The 14533-nt window shown below is 39.9% G+C and overlaps 1 protein-coding gene across 3 annotated transcripts in view; it reads left to right on the plus strand.

Moving 5' to 3' along the window:
• Positions 1–3648: 3648 nt before the first annotated feature.
• Positions 3649–14533, plus strand: part of HUWE1 (HECT, UBA and WWE domain containing E3 ubiquitin protein ligase 1) — a 138480-nt gene continuing 127595 nt past the window's right edge. For all 3 annotated transcript variants that reach the window (XM_074359490.1, XM_074359492.1, XM_074359491.1), the window contains exons 1-3: positions 3649–3776; positions 3976–4074; positions 9845–9980. The gene's annotated coding sequence lies outside the window, so the exon portion shown is untranslated. The remainder of the gene's footprint in view (positions 3777–3975; positions 4075–9844; positions 9981–14533) is intronic.

Here is a 14533-nt window from a genome sequence, read left to right on the forward strand (position 1 = left end):
ATAGGGAGATTATTCTGTATTATCCCAACAGCCTTAATCTAATCACATAAACCTTTTAAAAGCAGAGAGTTTTCTCAGGTTAGTGGCAGGAGAGAAAGTCAGAAATATTCCAGGGAAAAGAAGAATTCAGTGTGCCACTGCTGGCTTGAAGATGGAAGGGGACACATAAGGAAAAATGTGAGTGGCCTCTAGAAGCTCAGGGATCTCAGTCCTACAACAGTAAGGAACTAAATCCTGACAACCTGAATGAGCTTGAAGTGGATTCATCTCCAGAGAACTCCAGATAAAAGCCAAGTCTAGGGACACCTTGATTTTGGCATTGTATGATCCTAAACAGAAAATTCAGCCAAGCCCACCAGGACTTCCGACCTATGGAAGTGAGACAATAAGATGTTGTTTTAAACTGCTAAGTTTGTGGTAATTTGTTATTCGACAATGGAAAACAAATACAAAATACGTTACATCAGCAAAACAATGATGGGTAGCCTATGGAATTCAAAAGTTCAAAATCTGTTAATGACCCAGTCATGCAACAGGATAGGGAGATGACACCCCATACACCCCATGGAAATGTAAATTGGTAAAATCTTTCTCAAAGTACATTGGGCAATGCCTATCAACCACCCCCAAAATGTGGCTATGCTTTGCCTTATTGAAATTTATTGCAGTTCAATAATTATAGTGGTAAGGAAAGATTTTTCTAAATGTCCTATACAGAATTGATTATAAAGTGGACAATTAGATACAACATGAATATATGGCAATAGAAGACTGGTTTGTCAAATATACTATCCTATGCCCGTTTGATGAAATTAATGTATGCAATCTAAAGCCCGACAGGAATTCTTATAGAACTTTACAAGCTAATTTAAAAATTCATCTGGAAAAGAAAATGCACCAGAATTGTCAAGAAATTTCTGTGAAAAAAAAAGACAGAGGAGCCTGCTCTAGCAGATATGAAATAATAATAATTAAACCTCAAGTGCTTAAAAAAGTTTGGCATTGATGCTGGTGGATTTTAGGACTATTGATCTGATGATTTACATTCAAACCCATATATATACTTAGGAATTTGTTTTTTGATAAAAGGAAAGAATAATCTGTTCAATTAACGTTTAGGGCCCTGTGAAAATACTAATAAATAATTCATATTACAATGGAGTAATATTCACCTATTAAACACACTATTGTTAGAATATTTAATGACTTAGAAAAATGTTTACCAAAAAAATCCAGAAAATTAAAGAGCTAAATATAAAAAATTCTAAAATATTACAAGGAAATATACAACAATGTTCCTAATCTTGGAGTAGAAAGGTATTCTGATGCAAGATTCAAATGCAAAAGCCATAAAAGAAATGATTGACAAATATATGAATACATCAACATTTAAAACATCTATATCCAAAAAGATCCCATAAATAAAGGTTAAAAATAAGGAAAAATCTGCAAAAAAATTTCCCACACATGTAATAAAGATTTATATCCAGACTACATAATTTAATAATAAGAAGTCAAACAATCCAGTTGGAAAACAGATAAAAGATATAAACAGGCAAAGTCACAACACAAGCAAATAGCCAACAAACATATGAAAATATTTTGACATAGAAAGACATAGTAAGTGAATAAAGCAATTAGAACAATACATAAAATAGGATGCCATTTATATTTTTAAAAAGTAAAAACCACAAAACAAAGCTATTTATTTCTATATGTATATAGAAATGTATGAGTAACTTTACATTTATCTGTTTTTAGTGTTTTGCAATAATGCATTCATTCATGTGTAATTAGGCAAACATTTTTAAATGAAAAAAAGAACAAAAACAAAGCTAATTACATGTTAAAGAAAGGGATGCTTCATGTTGCCATTAAAATTATGTTATAGACAAATATTTAATGACATGACAAATATTCACTAGGTTATTAAATAATAACATATTATGATAATATTTTTGTTTAGAACAAGAAACACATATATAATGCATAGAAAAAAGCTGGGAGGACATAAAACCAAAACATTTATAGTGATCCTCTCTAGGTGATAGGATTACAAGTTTTTTATCTTTTGGTATTTTCTTTATGCTTTCATATATTTTCTAAATAGTCAACAATTAAAAAATAGAAACAACATGTGTGTGTGTGTGTGTGTGTGTGTGTGTGTGTAGGGGGATGTTGGTTGAAATTAGGACTGTAAAAGTGGAGTTGGCAAGAGAACTTAAGGCTGCTGCAGGTTGAATTTAAAACTAGGGTTGTGAGAAAAAAATAAAATAAAACTAGGGTTGTGGGGTATGTGGGATTTTAGAATTAGGAGTTGGAGAACTAGACTTTATGGGGCCTAGGAATTGACAGTAGAAATTTAAGGGTTAGAATTAGGAGTGGATTATAAGAATTAATGCAGATGCTGTGAGAGATTGGAATTAAAATCAAAGTCCTTATTAAATTAAAGAGTTTTTTTGAAAACTATAATAGCAGTATTGATGACAGTATGGGAATATTTAAATAAACTGGAATTCTGATATATTTCTGGTGGGACTGTATATTGTTAACTGTTCTAGAGAGCCTGGTCTGTGTTTTGGGGAGTAGTGACCTTTTGACTCCAACTACTCCATTTCTACAAATTTCTCCTTGAGAAAATTCTCAGAAATATACACATATTTAGTTACATCAAACTTCATCTCTGTATTTCTTATAATTTAAGAAAGACCTAAAACCCAGTCTTGGTTAAATAAATAATTAGCATTACAATGGGAATAACGTTTACCCATTATAAACAGTGTTGTAAGAATATTTAATGGGTCAATCTGTCTCAAAGGGGCCTCCATAAAGCTAAGATTATACCGAAAATTTCTTATGTAAATATATATTTGGCGGGCAGTGAATCCACTGATCATATTCTCAATTCGGGGCATGAACCACTGCTCTGGACGGTTGGAATTAGGACTGGAGGTTATAACTACAGTTTTTATTTTCTTTGTCTCAAGAGTAGTTCGGATAGTGCTTTTGTCTCTGTACTTTAAAATACTGAGTTAATAGATGTTTTTTGTTAAAAATTCAAATCTTAGCGAATTATCTAGTTGCGAGTCAAAGCTCCCTGCTCTTCTCACCCTCCAATCTCATTCTGCACCGCAGATGAAGTACTGTTAATAAATAGCGCTAATCCCCACCAGATCCTTTTTATTCCTATGCATTCACAGATGTAGATCCTCTATAAGCTTTTTGCCAATCGCACCTTCACCCCAAATAATACCAAGGAGAAAAAGAGAATGTTTATTGAGGGCTTACTATGTGACTGAAGTAAGTGCTCTAAGGGTTTGCCCGTGTGAACTCACTGTGATAGGCGCTCCCGTCGTCTCCCGCCCTCCACACTGTGTCCCCGCTTGCCCTCTTGCCCCCCATTCTTCGCTAGGCAGCTGGAGAGACTAATTTTTAAACAAAGTCAAATCAAATCACGTCACCATTCAGCGGTTTCCATCGTGCCTCGAATCAAGTCCCAATTCCTTAGCGACCCTACTATCCTCTATGGTTGGGTTTGGTGGGCCTGGAGTAGCCCAGGCGCGGTACCCTGCAGGGGACCTGGCTTCACCACGGAGGGAGCGTCCTCCCAAGGGGCAGGGGCGGGGCTTCTCGCACGGGGGGCGGAGCCTCAGATCGAGTGTGAGGAGAGCCGGAGGGGGAGGTTTTCGACGGAGGGCGAGCGAGGGGAGCAGGTCTGAAGCAGGGCCGCGGACCCGGAACGGTCCTGCGGGCCCCGCGGAGCTACCGCCGCGGAGGTGAGCGTCTTCCCCTGGTCTGGGGGGCGGGCTTTGCTCTCGCGGCCGTCCTCGGCTCTTCTCGGGGGGTTGTTCCCACGGGACCCTGCGCGGAGGCGCGGAGGTGGCGGCCTTGGGGAGCCTGCGGGAGAGGCTGGTGAAGGGGCCCGGAGGCCTGCCTCAGCCCTCCCTCAACCCCGCCTTCTCTCCCCTCCCCCAGGCCTCGGCCGGCGCCAGTGGTGAGCTCGCCGCATCTTTGGGGGCAGCCCGGCAGCGGCCGGCAGCGCGGCGAGAGAGCGGCCGACAGTGGGGATGCGAGGTACCGGCATTAGTCGTGGCCGAGTGGCCCTAGAGAGGGAGTAAAGGCCGGGCCTTCGGCATTTCTCTCAGGGGTTCGAGGAAGGCGGCCTCGCAGGAGGGGGAAGATGAGGGGCTGGCAGGCAGGCTTCGCGGGGAACTACTAGGTGTTGTATACGTATGTTTTGGTATCTAAAGGTACTACACACACGCACACACACACGCACACACATTCATTTCGGCTAATTGCTTTTTAAAAACTTAATATATCTTGTAGATCTTCCTATATCAGGGATCTAAATTTATCTCATTTATAAACAGCTGCATTGTATGATTGTACTACAGTTTATTTAACCATTTCCCGATTGATGTACATTGGCTTGTTTCCCTTTTGGGGGAGGGAGGGGGCCGTTACAAGCAATGCTATAATGAATGGGCTTGTGTGCGTATATATATATATATTTATATATACACAAAAATATATATGTTTCGTGCACGTGTATGAGTATTTCTGTAGGAGATATTCTTAGAAGAGTAATTGCTGGGTCAAAGTGTATATGCGTTTTGGTTTTTGATTGATTTGTCCAAATTGCCTTCCCAAAAGGCTGTACTAATTTACTCTTCACTGTTGTGCGAGTGTCCATTTTTCCACAGTTGTGCCAACATGAATTATTATCAATCTTTGTAATTTTGGACAACTTAAAGGGCAAAAAATGGTATGTCATTGTTTTAATTTGCATTTCCCTGATTACTAGTGAAGTTGAACATATTTTTTATTTTTCCAATTACAAAAGTAAATAGGCAAATATCAATAGTCTTTCTATCTATAAGCAATAAACATCTCGAAAATTTAATGCTTAAAAAAACCCATTCCCAATAGCAAGAAAAACGAATAAAAATACCTAGAAGTAAACTACAAAACTTTACTGAGTAATATAATAAAAGAACGTTTGCATACAGGGAGAAGGGATACCATGCTTCTGAATAAGAAGTCTCAAATTTGTAGTGATGTCCATTTTTCCTATGTTGATTTATACAATTCATGCAATTTCAATAAATACATCAAGTGTTTGGAACTTAATACGATTCTAAAGTTCATCCGGAAAAAAGATGGCTAAGAATAACCGACAAAATATTTTTAAAAGATGAGTAAAGATGGGGGTATTTGTACTACCAGCTATTAAAAATGTACTCTAAAAGAACAATATATAAATTAGAATAGACAAAACAATGCATTAGAATAGGAAAGCCCACGTATCGAACCAGATTGGATCCCAAGATTTATTGGAGAAACATTGTTGGCCAGACGTGGAAAAACTGCCATATTAAAGGCTTCAAGCACGCACTCCCCCCACCCCCCCACCCCTTTGGAAGCTTGAATTTCCCTTTGAGGGCAGACTCCTTTGTTTGGAGAAAACCACTTTATTGGATCTTTTGGTTATGCCAAGGTAAAGCCTCAGGAGTTAAAATTAGTGGCTTTGGAGCTAAGAACGAACGGTATGAGTCTTTAGTTAGATTAAGATGGATTCAGTAAGCCTGCAGTGCGGCGAGGGAAGGAGTCTGGATATTATCGGTCTTAATTTTTTTTCCGATCTGATGGACAAAAAAATGTTATGTCATTGTTTGCATTTGCATTTGCGTGGTTATTGTGAGACTGAACGTCTTTTATGTGTTAGTCCAGGATAATATGTGATTCCTGGAGGCAGGTAACAATGGCAGACCCATTGCTCCTCTTCCAGAATGGAGTTTGTCTAATTGGTACAGCTCTGCCCGGAAGCGTGAGAATAAACAGGTTGACTTTTTAAATTTTCCTCAAGCACTAGGCTCTAGACACCTTAGATCGGGGGCGGAGGCAGTTTTCAGGACATGGCCGAGATTTGGCGCTGAGCTGTGTCATCGCGAGGTTTGGCAGCCAGCTCCGCAGTGGGTCGGAAACCTCGTGGTAGGCGAGATCCCTGCAGGACGGGAGGTTCCTCCCTTCCCCCGAAAACTCCCAGTCATTTTCATGAGGCCCCACCTCTCTCCTTTTTAGGAGCGTGCCCCAGGTCTCGCGAGATCTCGTGTTTCCTAAAGGCGAGGCGCGGGCGGCATCCTGCGGTGAATTCGAAGGTCTCGCAGATACCAAAACGTATTATCGCGATAGTTCTCACGGCACTTGCGGGAGCCGGCGGCGGCAGATTGGCTCCGCCCCTCGGTGCTTCGTGAGGTGGTGCGTCATTTGCTTTTCGCTTCGCGTAGGGTGAGAGCGGAGTCGTAGCGACTTCGGCTTCGGTGGGAGGAGGGGTCTGGGAAGGGTTGGGCTCAGGCTGTTCCCGTCGGGTAGAGGTTCTCGCGGGATCGCGCGGAGGTGGCCGTGGTTCGGCTACAGACTGCAGTAGCCGCGGAGGCGGCGGCAACGTCTTTGGCTTGGGCTGTTCTTAGCCGGTGAGTTCTCGCGGTAGCGGGGTTACGTCCTCGTGGGATACGTTGGCGGTGGCTGAGGTAGCTCGGGGGTTGGGGGGGGCAGTGACTAGGGTCGGTCCGCCTGCTGTTAAGATGGCGGCGGAAGCTGATGTCTGTCCGGCTAGGACCCGGGACTGAGGTGTTGGCTGTCCGCGTTTGTGACGCCTCTAAGGTACCCGACATTAAGGAGGTGACGATTGGCGAAAAACTGAGGTGCCAATACCGAACCTGAGGTAAAGACCACCCCGTCTCTAGTTGGTTGAGGAGACACCATTTCCCGGGCCTCAGCCGCGTGTGGGCCCGCCTTTACCTCACCAATCGGTCAACGCCTCCGTTGTCGCCGCCGCAGTGGGCGGGTTGGGAATGGTGGCGGGCGAGAGTCCTGGAGTTCATTGGGGAGTGCGGTCGGGGGTTAGTTGGGCCGTGGGGTAGAGGGGATCAACCTACGACGACTGGTTCCCTCCACCCTACCTTTCGCGGGCCCGCCTCGGTTCTCCGCTCTTTCGGCGGCTCAAATGAATCCCCAAGTTTTTCTTGAGTTGAAGTGGGCTCTACTTCCCCAGCTTCCATGGTCTTTGAACTAAGGTATAGGGGTTAAGCTTTGGTGCCTTTGAGATATTTCTCGCCCACTTTCCCCCTAATTCCATCGTCTGATTGAATCTTCCTCATTTGCATGGATATTTGAGGCTCGTATTTAAGAGAAAGAGTCAAAGCTTTTCCCTGTCACCCCTTCCCCGGTCCTGCTAAGGAAGAGCTTAGCACAAGTCCCCTAACCCGTCCCGTTCCCCTCTTCCATTGGTTTCCTTGACACGGCGTTGAATACTCTTTCCTGTTCTCTGCATTTATTCCATCTTCGTGTATGGAGTCATAGTAGCCTTCACACTTGTATGACCCTGATCGGAGCACAGGACACTGATTTCTCCACAACTCTGCTGCTCAGCCACTCTTAGGTGGAACAGTGAATGGGTTGGTGGTTGGATGATTGCTGTCTTTGTGACCTCTTCCTTCTCCGGGCTGTTAGCCTTCCCTTCCTTTTAACACCCACCCCCCCCCCCCAAAAGAAACAAAAAAACTTGAAAAAAAGCTGTAGAGGATAACCCTCCAGTAAACCAACTTTTTGTTCTTCCCCCGCCATCCCCCTTGCAAGCTCGTGAACCTCCCCTTTTCCCAGCCTTGCTCCGAGTTCCTGTGGCCTCTTGGTCTCTTTTTGCTGCTAACCACCTCTTACATCTTTCTCATTTCTTGATCCTTCTAGTCCCCGCCCCCTTCTCTTTTTATGGGCGCTGAATCCCCTAGAGAGGAGATAGTCTCATGTCAGGCTCCACTAAATTTATCCCCCTCCTTGTGCTAGAAAATAAAATAGCCTTGATAGATTATCTCCTGCCCCTCAGTCATTGCCATTTTCTACCCTCCCCCTATTCCACCATTACTGTAGACAATTAATTCCCTATCATTTGTTTCCGTTTTAGATTACATGTTCAGCATTGTTTTCTCTTAGCCCCAGTGTTTCGTAGATTGAGGAGGCACCAACATTCCTCATTCAAGGGAGGCAGCCTGGTATGGTAGAAATAACTGTGCTTTGGGTTCACAATCAAATTTTGTGGCCTTTTCGGATTCTCAGTTTTTCATTTGTGTAATGGGAATATAGCGCTTAATAGTTGCTAGAATTAAACAAGTTATAAAGTGCCTGGCTTATGGTGGGCACACAATAAATTGTGATTACTTTTTCTTAGTGTAAGAATACCTTAGCAGATGCATCTGTGTCATATGGTAGTTTTATGACCTGAGGAGAACAAGATTTTTATTCCTTTAACTGTAAATTTTTAGTGTATTTCTAGGTCAATCCTATCATTTTTGTATTTTTTTCCTCCTCATAGGCCAAGCTCTTTATCTCCAATGGTTCATTACGTTTGAATGTGATTCCCACCTGGGTTAACCGTATAGCCTAAGAATTTTAGTGCAAAATCACCATCCTGGAATGACCGACGATAATGTTCCTGTCATGAACCACACCCAGGTGTCCTGCCTTTTAGAAGGAGTGTTTCATCCCTTGCCTACCCCCTCCTTCCACTCCTTCAAAGGCAGTTGGTCCTGTCATTCACCCTACAAAAGTAATGAAATTTGGTGCCATACTTTTCACAGTAATATAGAGAACTTATGCTGGCTAGTTTTTAAGTGTTCATCCTGCTTTTCCCCTACCTTCTTTCTTTGGTCCTTCAAATCTCTGGGGATCTGTTATTTGGCCTTACCTGAGCAGGATAATTCCTATTTGAGAGGGTTTAGAAAGGTTGTTTGGGATACCAAGCTTCTTTTCCAAAGTGAATTACTGACATTTCTTTAATACACTACTTCTGGTTGTGTTTTTGCCATTTTATATTTTCCAACATTCTTACTAAATGGAAGTGAGTATAATCAATTTGGATGTAGGTTTCCTTACTGTTAGTATTTTAATTAGACCAATATTAAAGTGAATGCTTTTTTCTGATTACCTAGGATGGATGATGGGGTTTGAAATAGGAATATAATGATAAAAATTTATGTAGGATTGAAAATTTACCATGGGTAACCATACGGTAATTAACTATGTGCAGACAGACACTCACTGGTTTTGAGATTTAGGGTTTGCTTTATTCCAGTTTGAAGTGCTTTGAAAGTAATAGAATTTTCCCCCTTTTCCATTGTAGGATAGGAGAGATTGCTTTCTGTTTTGCCTTGGTGTTCTTCATAGTCGGTCAAGCAGTGATCAGAAATTAAACCTCAATTTGACTTGTGTCATTCAGAACTAGAATAAATCTGGGAATGATAATCTAGGTATGATCTAAAAAGTTTAATTTATTCTAGGTTGATCTTTGAGAAGAGAGGAAGGAGTGGCAATACCAGTTAAAAACTTTGTCTAAGGTTCAGTAGCAAAGTTCAACCTGAGTTTCCAGGGTGTTTTATCATTTGTCTCCCAGTATGGCCAAAAAGTATGTATGAGGGTGAAAAATAATTTATGTATGCAATTTTTTTCACAAAAAAAGTAATGAATTTAACATTGCCTTAGTATCAGTTCACAGTGAGGATATAAAATTGTGTATAAAATAATGACTCCCTATAATTTCATTTGGATTGAGAACTGAGTTGAGTTTGCAGAGGTTTTGTCTAAATGTCAGATTAAAAGAATTGTTTTAGTTTTGGTTGTGAATTCTTGTTATTGCTCAAAGCAGGTCCTAAAAAATGCAAATTGATATGTGAGGGCTATTGCTTAAGAAATAATAACTGTGATTATGTTTGAACATTTATATAATGGTTAGCTCCCCCACACCCTAATAAACGTGTTGTGTGTCTCTCCCCCCTCCTTTTTTTTGTAGGTCCTCCAGTAGTCTGACCTGAGTGAGTTAGAGCTCCAGAGGAACCAGAAGACCAACTGGTCAGGAAGGTTCAGGAAGCTATTGGAGCAGCATTGGAATTTCCCACCAGGATGAGTATGATTGGCTGTGATTTTAGGTTAGTTTTTGTGGATCTTTGTGGATAGTGTTTGTATTTTATTTCTTGGAATGGAGATTGTGGGAGTGTATGTATTTCCATTCTGTAATTGAGCCCCTTTGGTTCTTCTATTGTCTGGATTTGATGTGGCACTGGCTATTTCTTGTGCTGAGGTAGATAGAGCTCATTACTAAATTAAAATTTAAATGAATTGTCTATACTTGATTTTTTTCAGCCAACTTAAGTATTTAAAAGATAAAATTACAAGATTCTATATTTAACCAATCCTTTTTTAATGCTTTGAAGTTTTTCAAACAGAAAATAATTGGATAATATAATGATCCCCCTGTGTATCCATCACCTGTTACCAACTTACAGCCATTCTATTTCGTCTATACTTCTACCCACTGCAGCCCTTCACTCCCTACCCCCTGGGTTATTTTTGAAATAAACCTCTGCTGTTGTTTTCTTTCTATTTGCAGAATATTTGTATCTCTAAAAGACAAAGGGCTCTTTTAAACATAACTTCAAAACCATTACCACAACTCAAAAAATTAACTGACTTTTTAAAATACCAAATATGAAGCTAGTGTTCAAATTTTAGTTTGTTTGAATCAGGATCCAAAGAAAGTCCATTTAGCACAAAGGAGGGTTGATACATGTCTTAAATTTATTTTAATCTGCACATTGCCTCCCTTTTTTCTCCCTTCAGATTTATTTGTTGAAGAAATTGTCCTATAGGGTTCCCCCCATGTCTGGTTGTTACATCCCAAAAGTGGTATCTAACCCATTCTTCCTAAGTTAAAGACCCTGGAGGACCCCATTATAGTGGAACAATGACAGTAATCTCCTGTATCCCAGTTGGAGTTGATAATGCTGGCCTAGGCACTATCCCAAAATAACTAATCATGGAGTCCTTTTTCTGTGGTAGTCTGATTTAATTGATACCTGACTTCAGTTCCATGTCTTGGCCCTGCTTACTGCTCTGCATGAAAAGTAGGCCTCCTTGTGGAAGAAGCTAATGTTTCCTAGATAATGACCTGATTGTGCCTTTGGGGTTTTTCATCATGGTTTCAATTTCCTTAGGTGGTTTAGTTATTTTTATGCTATTTTATAACGCTGCTTTTTATTCTTTTGATGTTGGTATCTCCCCTGCTCTGGCGTATAACTTCTAAGTTGTTAAGACTTAGTGATGAGTTCCTCTGGCTCGAATACAATTTTTGAAATGGCAGTACTGAACAATTTTTGAGAGCTTTGACTTACATCCTGATTTTCAGCTATTATACTCAACTGTGGTTTTCCTATTCTTGTTTTTTTTTTAATTTCTTCAGGAAATGTTGTCCTCCCAGTATAGAGTCATATAAACTGTTCATTTCTTTCCTTGTGCAGCATTGACCATCATAGGGTCTATGTGTCCTTTCCATGGTCAAAACCTGGGGATGGAAGTTGCACAGCCAGCCTTTGACTTAAGCACACATGAGGGCAGAGCAAGGCCACTTGTGCCTACCTTTAAAATGAAAGTGATTTCAAATTGAAGGGGCAGAGAGGGCTAGAGGTTGTGAATGAAAGTTTCTGAAGTATTTAGATGAAATATGATTGTGAATCACCAGTGCTATGGATCATGAGTTCAGGCCTTTTGCTTCTTTGATCATTAATGAAGAAATCGGATCCCTAGTTGTAAATTGACTTAAGTATTAAAGAAGTGATTTCTTGGGAATTACACTAAAATCCATTCATTCAACAAAACAATTTGAGCACTCATTGTAGAGTGATTAGATATTTACCCTTGTCCTGAGTTTTCTGTAGTTAGGAATTTGAAGAAGATCACTTAAACCTTCTAATCCTGAGTTTGTGAAACTAGCATAAATATAGATTTTGGGGACAGAGCTTTCCAGAGTTACAAGTTTACAATGGAAATTCTGTTGGTTTTTTTCCCCTTTCATTGTGTGTTTTCAACCATGGATTCGAAGTATTACTGAAATGCCAAAATTGGTTGCTTTGAAAATATTTGCCCTTCACATTCCATGTTACCTCTCTTGCAGTTGGATTAAGTTGTTAAAATCTGATGTGTAGCTGTAACCAGTTTTGGCTGCTTTACAGTGATCTCACTAATCTGTAAGGTTGATTCAAGTCACAAGCAGTTGGGTGTTTTGCTGTATTGTTCTCTGACTCGTTTCCTCAATAACTGGTTACCAGATGTTTACATGTTAATGTCAGGAATAATTCAGCTCAGAAGATTCTTTGGGAGCCTTCTCATTTAATGTGTCATAGGGGTTGAGTTGTTAAAACTTGAAGTACTTGTTGACCAGCTTTGTTATAGAAACACTTTCAGATAGTGAAGGAGTGGTTCTCTGTTAGTAAAACAGCTGTAGGTTTTGTTTGGGATGTTAACCTGAACATTTTCGACTTTTAGTTCCCTTAAAAAGGTTTAATCATTTGACTTTAAAAATTACAGTGGTGACATGGATTGGTTCCAGAATGTGATTTTATAGAAAGTTGGGATTTCTTTTAGCTTCTTATGATTGTATCATTAAATGGAGATCGGTATTACAGGTTGATTCAGTCTGGGTTGCTGATTGGACTAGGTGAATGTGAAAATTATTTTTCAACTCTGAGATTCTGATTGTATAATCTTAGATGTTGAAAGAAAGCAGTTTTTCCTTTTCTATAATCTTTAGTGACTAAAAGTGACTTCTAGAAGTAGGGAGATCTAAATTATTCTGGAATGACTTTTTAGTATAATAATTTAGATTTTAACAATTAGGAAGTGTGAACATACTGTCATGAATTTATGTACCATCTTTAGCATAACCCAGGTTTTAAGTCCTAATAATTAGGGACCAGAGATAATTGCTCTGGAAATATTTAGGTATATTGTATTTGCTGGCTGCTTATATTTCGGAACACATTTGGAGGATTGCTTTAATGATTATATTATTTGCTGCAATTATTTTATTTGCCTGTCTTTATAGTGAGGCATATTTCTCCGGGTCTTTGGTTTTTATTTTTGAAGTTCCACCACTAGTTATTGCATTCTGCTGATTGAGTTCTTATAAGCAGAGCGATCTCCCAGCAGTGATTAAGAACCCAGGTTTTCTGGGTTCAAGTTCTGACTCCATTTCTTACCAGTTGTGTCATCTTGTGCAGGTTATTTAACCTCAGTGCCACAATTTTTAATCTGTAAAATACTAATAATAGTGTTAGCTACCTCATAGGGTTTTAGAGATATTTAGCTGAATTGATGCATATAAAGTGCTTAGAACAGTGGTTCTGAAAGTTTAGGGAACATCAGAACCACCTAGAGGACTTGCTGAAACACAGATTGCTGGGCCTTAACCCAGAGTTTCTGATTCTGTAGGTCTGGATGGGACCCAAGAACTTACATTTCCAACAAGTTCCCAAGGAGATGCTGGTGTTGATGATCAGGGAACCAATGGAATAGAACAGTGTTTGGCACAGTGTTAATTTTTTATTCAGGACTACTTTGCCAGTCCTGATGAACACTTGACTCTTCAGTGTTGGTTAGTACTGCCTTCAGCTTGAAGCAGTTTTGAAATCCTTTGTTGCAGTGGTTCTCAAAATGTGGTCCCTAGATCAGCATCATCACTTGGGAACTTTTGAGAAATGCAGGTTCTCAGGCTCCACCCTAGTTTTATTTTAAAAGTGTGTCTTGGTTTAACTGGGGTGTCTTACACTTTTTTTAAAAACAGCTTTATTGAGGTAGAATTCAGATACCATATAATTCATCCATTTAAACAGTTTTTATTTAGTATGTTCACAGTTGTACAACCATTACTACATCAATTTTAGAACATTTTCATCACCCTTAAAGGAAACCCGGTGTCTATTAGTAGTCACTCCCCTTCTTCTTTCTCCCAACCACCCCAGTGCTTGGCAACCACTAATCTACTTTATATTTCTATAGATTTGCCTATCGTGGGCATTTCATACAAATGGAATCATACTTTATGTAAGTAGCTTTAATGTGATTTAAATGTTTTCCTTTTATTGTAAAAAATATATAGAATACAGATATGTAAAACCACCTCAAAACAAATTTACAGTTTAATAAATTATTTTAAGGCACTTTTGTAACCACCACCCAAGTCAAGAAATAGAACTTTTCTTCTCACCCTAGATGTTTTTCCATGTGCCCATCCCCATCACAGCATCCTTCCTCCCTCTGGAAAATATCTACTATTCTGACTTTGTAGTAGCTTTTTCATATTCTGTTTTAAGTATCTGTAGCTTTCTTTTTTCCCTTTTCTTTATACTTTTTATCTATTGAAGAACTCAGGCCATTTGACCTGTAGAGTTTTCCACAGGCTGAATTTTGCTGATTGCATGCTCAGTACAGTTCAACATGTTCTGTCCTCTGTATTTCCTGAAAATTGACAGCTAGATCAAGAGGCTTTATAAATTCAGGTTCATTCCCTTTGGCGAGGACATTGGTGGTGATGTGTTCATTCACATTTGTTAAGTTGTAGTAGTGTCTTGAATTCCTCTTCTTTTTTTCTTCTTCTTTTTTTGATGTTAACAGCCACTGCTGCCTAAAAGCTTAGGTCCATTATTAA

The sequence above is a fragment of the Camelus bactrianus genome, chromosome X, assembly GCF_048773025.1.
Source record: "Camelus bactrianus isolate YW-2024 breed Bactrian camel chromosome X, ASM4877302v1, whole genome shotgun sequence".
NCBI classification, from domain to species: Eukaryota; Metazoa; Chordata; class Mammalia; order Artiodactyla; family Camelidae; genus Camelus; species Camelus bactrianus.